The sequence below is a fragment of the Charadrius vociferus genome, unplaced genomic scaffold (assembly GCF_000708025.1).
Source record: "Charadrius vociferus isolate BGI_N301 unplaced genomic scaffold, ASM70802v2 scaffold365, whole genome shotgun sequence".
In the NCBI taxonomy this organism is placed as follows: domain Eukaryota; kingdom Metazoa; phylum Chordata; class Aves; order Charadriiformes; family Charadriidae; genus Charadrius; species Charadrius vociferus.
In genome coordinates, this window is record NW_009648559.1 from 408,024 (window position 1) to 414,037 (window position 6,014).

Sequence of the window (6,014 nt, forward strand, 5' to 3'; positions counted from 1 at the left end):
GGCTATCGCCCGTCAGTAGTGGGTGTCGGCTCCGCGGGTAAGTTCAGTGGAGCTGTTTGGGCTGTTTTGGGGACAGGAGCATTCAGGAAGTAGCGTGCCGTTTGTGTCGTGGCACCCTTCCAATGAAACCAAGGGCTTAAGCCTACCTAGTCTGTCATCCCGTTGGGTTTTATTGTATGGAAAGTTGTTTTTGTTGTTGTTCTGGTGTTCACCGAGGAGCCCTGCGAAATTTAACCAAACTTACCCCCTTCTAGGCTCTGCAAAAAGCCCGGAGTGATAGATAAAGGGTGCGAACATCCACTCTTGTTTCTACAGGATGTTAGGATGGGGGAATCTTAAAAAATAAAAAGCACTAGTTATCTTACTGCCAACAACAATGGCAACAACAACGAAATACAGAAGCTTCCACCAAATGTGCTGATGTAATGTGGAGGCATTCAGCAAAACTGATGGTGGTTACTTCTTCCCCTGTGTGGACTGACTTAAAGTGCACCGTTGTGTACTGAAGTCCATTCCCTGGATGTTTGTCCAGACTTGTCCTATAATAGATGTCATTGCATAAGAGTTACAGGGAGTAAAGACCTTGCCGAGTTTCTTTCATTCTTCTAAGGATCTGTGCTCAGATCTTAACTGTACCAAACTGTATGTGTACACTGAAGAGAGAAGGGTGCAGCTTGGTAAGCTGCCCTATGAACTTTAGGGGGGAAAAAAAATAAAGAGGAAACTATTCTCTTCCTCCTCCTGCTTCCAACCAAATGATTTTGTTTGTCTGATGTCATCTGAAATAGTTTCTTTCACAGAGTGCTAATCCTCTTCTGAACTGTGGATGACAGTAACACAACAATTGAGGAAGCAAATATGTCAATTCTTTCCTTAGTCTCTTTCCTGTCTCTCCTTTAACTTTTATAGCTTTGCTTGTGCCTGATTTGTTTATCTAGTGCTGAGGTACCCACACCTGTTCTTGGTATTAATTATCACCTAACCTAGAACAAGGGGACTGGCTCTTTTCTGATCTGTCATATGTTTGTTCAGGCCAAAATAACAGTGTGTTTTGGGAGGATTTTTGTCCCTTATGATACTGAATATCAAAGTCTATGATATACCGGTGGCATAATTCCTTGGGTTTGCTGCTTTCCGGATAGAGAAGAGGTTTTTCACTACTGAAGAAACTATCTCCTGTATGTATTTCATAGGATACCTCTTAAAATATTTTTTGTTTTACAAAACTATGAATCATGTTAAAATAATAACAGACTAAAATAAATTTGCTTCTCAACTAATCATGAATTTATGACAAAAATGAACAATGTTGTATGTTACATAATATATTTCTAAGTGTGATCTAAGAATGTAAGTTTACATTTCAACTTCTTGTTACTTTATGGTCTCAGATGGCACATTCAAAACCTTATACAAATAGCTTGAAAGAGATAGTGGCAAGTTATCGGAAGGAGAGTAGCATTAACACAAACTACTGAAAAGTTGCCATGGCTACAGATAAAGGTAATCCCTGTTTCTGTGGAAGTGTGTCCTTTTGTAACAGCTGTATTAATCAGTCTGATTTCTGAGAGAATTGTAAGTATACAAACTTCTGGCTCCATTTTCTTGGCAGCTAATAGCTATGCAGTTATTTTTTTTATTTATTTTTTTGAATACTGAATAGGCTATGACTTGGATTCAAGATACTTGATTTAAGCTGGAAAGAATATTATAGATTACATATAAATGTACTTGGAGCATGCCAAATTCAATACAAACTAGTATAGTTTTTTTCACCCGAGAGATATCTGATGCCAAGGAAAAATCTTTCTAAGTGTCTGGATCCTTTCTCAAGGGCTCTGACTGAAGTGAGTGATGTGGCCATCTATCACTGGGGTCCTTGGTGGTACAGCCATACAAGATATAATTCTGTGTCCTGGTTTTAAAAACAAAACAAAAGCCCAAATTAAAAAAAAAAAAAAAACCAAACAAAAAAAACAACAAAAAACCCCAAACCAACAGGGCAGCTGCTGAGAGTGATTGAGACCTGTTAAGGATGTGCAGCTTTATAGGCCAGGAGATAAGCAGGGGCGGGGGGGGAGGCGGCGATTCACTTAATGGCTTATTCCCTACATAGAAGGAAGCAGTGGGAATTTAACATGTGGATGAACTTAATAAGTTCTCTGGGTAGCTAAGCTTTGGATGGTTTGAGGTAGCTGCTAAAACTTCCAGGGGAATGTCTTTGTCTGGTGCATCTGTACTGCTGTCCAGACGGCTAGCCAGTCTGCTCTGATGAAGACCCAGTATTTACCCCATGCACCTTTTTGTTGTTTCCAGATTTGATTATTGCAGTGCAGCAGCACATCTTGGATTGAAAGCAGCAAGATAAATCTCAAAGTTCTTCAAGATTACTGAAATCTCATCGGTCTGGTATGTTGCTCTCTTTAGACTCCTGGAATAGCAAGTTGAATTCTTTGTGTGCGAGGGCCTCCTTAGTTCCTCCTAAGGATACTGAAGTTTCTAGGACCTTGGCTTTTCATCAGCAACTTCATTCTTGGGAAGTAATACGCTACTGAGAACTATGCAACTATGTGTTGCTGGGGTTGTAAAGAAGATTGGTTTTGGTAGTGGTGTTCAAAGCAGGACAATGAACCTGCACCCGGAACCTTCAGTCAACATACACTCTGAACTTGTTTTCATCTTGCCTATCCTGCCTGGAAATTCCAGGTACTTTTACAGACTTTTAAAATTAAAGTCAGGCTGGAAAGGAGCTATTGCTAACTAGTTAACTTTATAGAGACTGCAAATGTATTGAAGAATGTATAAGAATACCAAAAGGAATGTTTCTTTCATTGCACAGGGATTATTTCCCCCCGCCCCCAGTCCTCACATAGACATGGCTCTCATGATGTTGATGTTGTTTAGGATTGATTAAAAATGATTACTAATGTCTCAAAATCATTTCTCAAATGTCAAAGTTCTGAAGCTCCTATACTGATGTACTTCTTATATTGATGCATTTGCAAGAATATCTTACACAGCAAGGTTATGAGATCTGTTGTGTTTAAGCAGGCTTGCAGCATCTGAGGGTGAGAAAGGAATGGGAAGCTAAATGTTGCTTTTAAAGCTGTCTCTAATAATAAAAAAGCTAAAAGACAGAGCTATAATTGTTTAAAAATAATAAATAAAAAATTTGGCACATGCTGTAGTGCTGACATAATTGACAACCAGAGGGTAAAGTCCTTTCCTACAATGCAAGTTCAGTATGTGCACGTAGTTCAGTTTCTTTGCTACTTATTAACGCGTACAGAATTCAGGAGGTGTAATGTATTCAAGACTGTGAAAAACAGGTGCAAAATTGTGAAGAAAGCTCTTGTGATTCACACTGATCCGTTGGGAACTGGGCAGCGAGTAACCATCTCTTCATCTAATCCCTGAACAGCCATCACATGTAGCTTTTGATCACTACTATTCTGGTCTCTGTTTGAACTGGTGACTTAAAGATGAAAGGCTCTGGTCTTGATCTCTTGAGCTGTCAAGTCCTCCAAACTTGCTGTCTTCTGTGTGTGTAAGATTACAGAACAAATGGCCTTTTAGCTGTTCCATGATTACGATAGTCAAATGAGAGTCGGGTGCTTTCTCTTGTTACTGTCCTCGGTGCAAAGTTCAGTGGCAGCAAACTGAATCTTTTTTACACTGCTGTCAAAGCTTCCCCATTTAATGCACTTGGACTGCAATCTGCTATTTTCATTTTTCCTGCATTGCTACAGTTATTGTAAGAGTAGCAAAGGCATAACTTGAGCCTGGACCTTAAAATAGTGCCTCTGTGTCTTATGCAAAATGTGTGTGTGTTTACAGGGAAAATAGGTGGCTTATGTGCAGAAACTGAGCTTATAAATTAGGCTTTTTAGTGTTTAGTTTTACTAGGTCTTCTTCATGGGATGATAACTTGAATAGCAATTTTTCTATGTCTGGATTCCCAACATGTAGATACACATGTGTTTACCCACGATTTCTAGTCCAGTGAGGTAGGGTCAACTGCGAGTCTAACTTCAATACACCACAGATTTTTATTTTTTTTTTTTTATCTTAGGTGAGGATAGCAAATTATTCTTAGGACATTCTTAGTAAGATATTTTTGTGTTCTGTGGGCTTTCTTTGTGTGTGGTTTGTTTTTTGTTTGGTTGTTTTTTTTTAAATGAGATGAGGTAAGCAGATCTGGGAGGTCACAGTGCTGGATGGAGGAGAATCTGCTTTGCCATTGCCCTGTGCTCTGGGTAAGCCATGCTCTTGCTTATCAGAAGCTGGCCAAACTTCTGCCGGATCAGTCACTCCGAGGCAGATGGAAGGGTCTGATCAGCACCAGAGCTGGGCTAAGGGAGTGGGCCAGACTGTGACTGGGAGGGGAAAGGTGGGGAGAAGAAGGGATGAAACTTCTCCCTTGTAGTGATAAGGAGCTGCTCGCTGCCTGCGTAACAGAAGCATAAGCTGAAGTGTGGGATGTTTGATGATAAAAATTATTTTTCATCACCATTGCAGTTATGAGGTGGCTAGACTTCTGTGGGGTTTTCATGCCCTCTTCCAGCACTAGGCGCTTTGCTTGATAAGAGTTGTGACTTCCGCTGTTGTTTTTATGGGCCTAAAGTTAATGCGCTCTAAACTGAAGCTTTCCAAGATTGGTTACTGAGATACTTAGAAGACGCTTCACTGGTATGTTTTATTTGCATGAACTATGTTCTTGGTTTTGATTGCTTAGATAACTTTTGGTCAAAAAAAAGTGTCACGTAAGTGTGGCCTCACAGTTACCCTCAGGGGACTCGATTAACTTCTAGCAGTACTGATGCTTGCAGGGCACTGAATTAAGGTGCAAGGGTTAAGGTCTGGTTCTTTCGGCTTATATTTTAGGTTCTGTAGGGGAAGTTATGTAAATTTTGTTAATTCCGTTCTTGTAGTGTTTCATACTTATTAATTTACAACTGTACAAATTGCTGCTTTTCAGTCCTGTTTGGATTTGTGGTGTGATAGATTGCTCTAAAATAGAAAGTAGTAGAAAATGTGCTATTTGACTGTTTTAGAGGAATTAAATGTCCTTAAGGTGTTTTATGCTCTTCTTGGTGTATGTTATCACAGCTCAAGGGAGTACTTAGCTGTAAATATTTTCCTGAGGTTGGGTGGTATTTGCAGTAAAGCAGTATGTTAAACTGTTTTGGACTTGATTAATCTGCATTAGGAAAGTTAAAACAGATACCTGTTTTGTGGTATAGGCGGTAGGTGAAGCAGGGGAGGGCAGGCTGCTCCAGCGCTGGCTGGGGGAAAGGTGGTAAGAGCCAGAAACACGGAGGACTTTTTCTTCTTTTTTCCCCTCTGTACAAAACCAACCCAAAAGTGCTTATGCTGACAAGTGCTCTATCTTCCTCTACCTTAATATTTAATTCTTTTACACTAAACGTGAAAATGTTGTATATAAGGCAGCCTTGCTAACCAGGTAAGTCTTGTGTAGCTATGATGGTACCTGGTGGGCGCAGGAGGGATGCGGGCTGTGTTCTGGCTCTGTTGCATGTTCGGAACGGGGCAAGGTTTTTCTCAAACGAGGTGTCGTATCTGCAGTTGTGAAGTATTTATTAAGCCTTGTTGTGTTTTTTACTCTTCTTGCATGTTCCAGGCTGTTCACTTGATAGATGGGTGGGCAACCGCATCAGTGTTTACACTGGGGAAAAAGAAACAATTTTAATCTGAACGGCAGGTTTTCGCCTGGTGTGAAGACGGAAGCTGGGCTGTGAGAAGCGCCGTTGATTGTCCGAACGTGAACGGTGTCTTGCAAATGCGTTCAGTCGAGCGAAGCCTGAATAAGCAGGAAAAGTTTCTGGCAGAAGCCATGGTACCCTGCGAGATGGAGCCGGTCGCCTTCTGCGGAGCTCCTCTCCTGCTGACTCATGCTTGACACAGGCGGAGGAGCCTCGGGGACGGGCAGCCCAGCGGCTTTTGAGCCGGGGTTACCGCTTTATAGAGCCTGCCCGGCTTCCCCGGGCGACTCC

At 41.2% G+C, this 6,014-nt stretch overlaps 1 protein-coding gene across 1 annotated transcript in view; it reads left to right on the forward strand.

The window, feature by feature from the left end:
- Nucleotides 1–2,313: 2,313 nt before the first annotated feature.
- The window catches only part of ZFAND6 (zinc finger, AN1-type domain 6), a 35,437-nt gene continuing 31,736 nt past the window's right edge, over nt 2,314–6,014 (forward strand). Inside the window, exon 1 of the mRNA XM_009886098.1 lies at nt 2,314–2,409. The gene's annotated coding sequence lies outside the window, so the exon portion shown is untranslated. The remainder of the gene's footprint in view (nt 2,410–6,014) is intronic.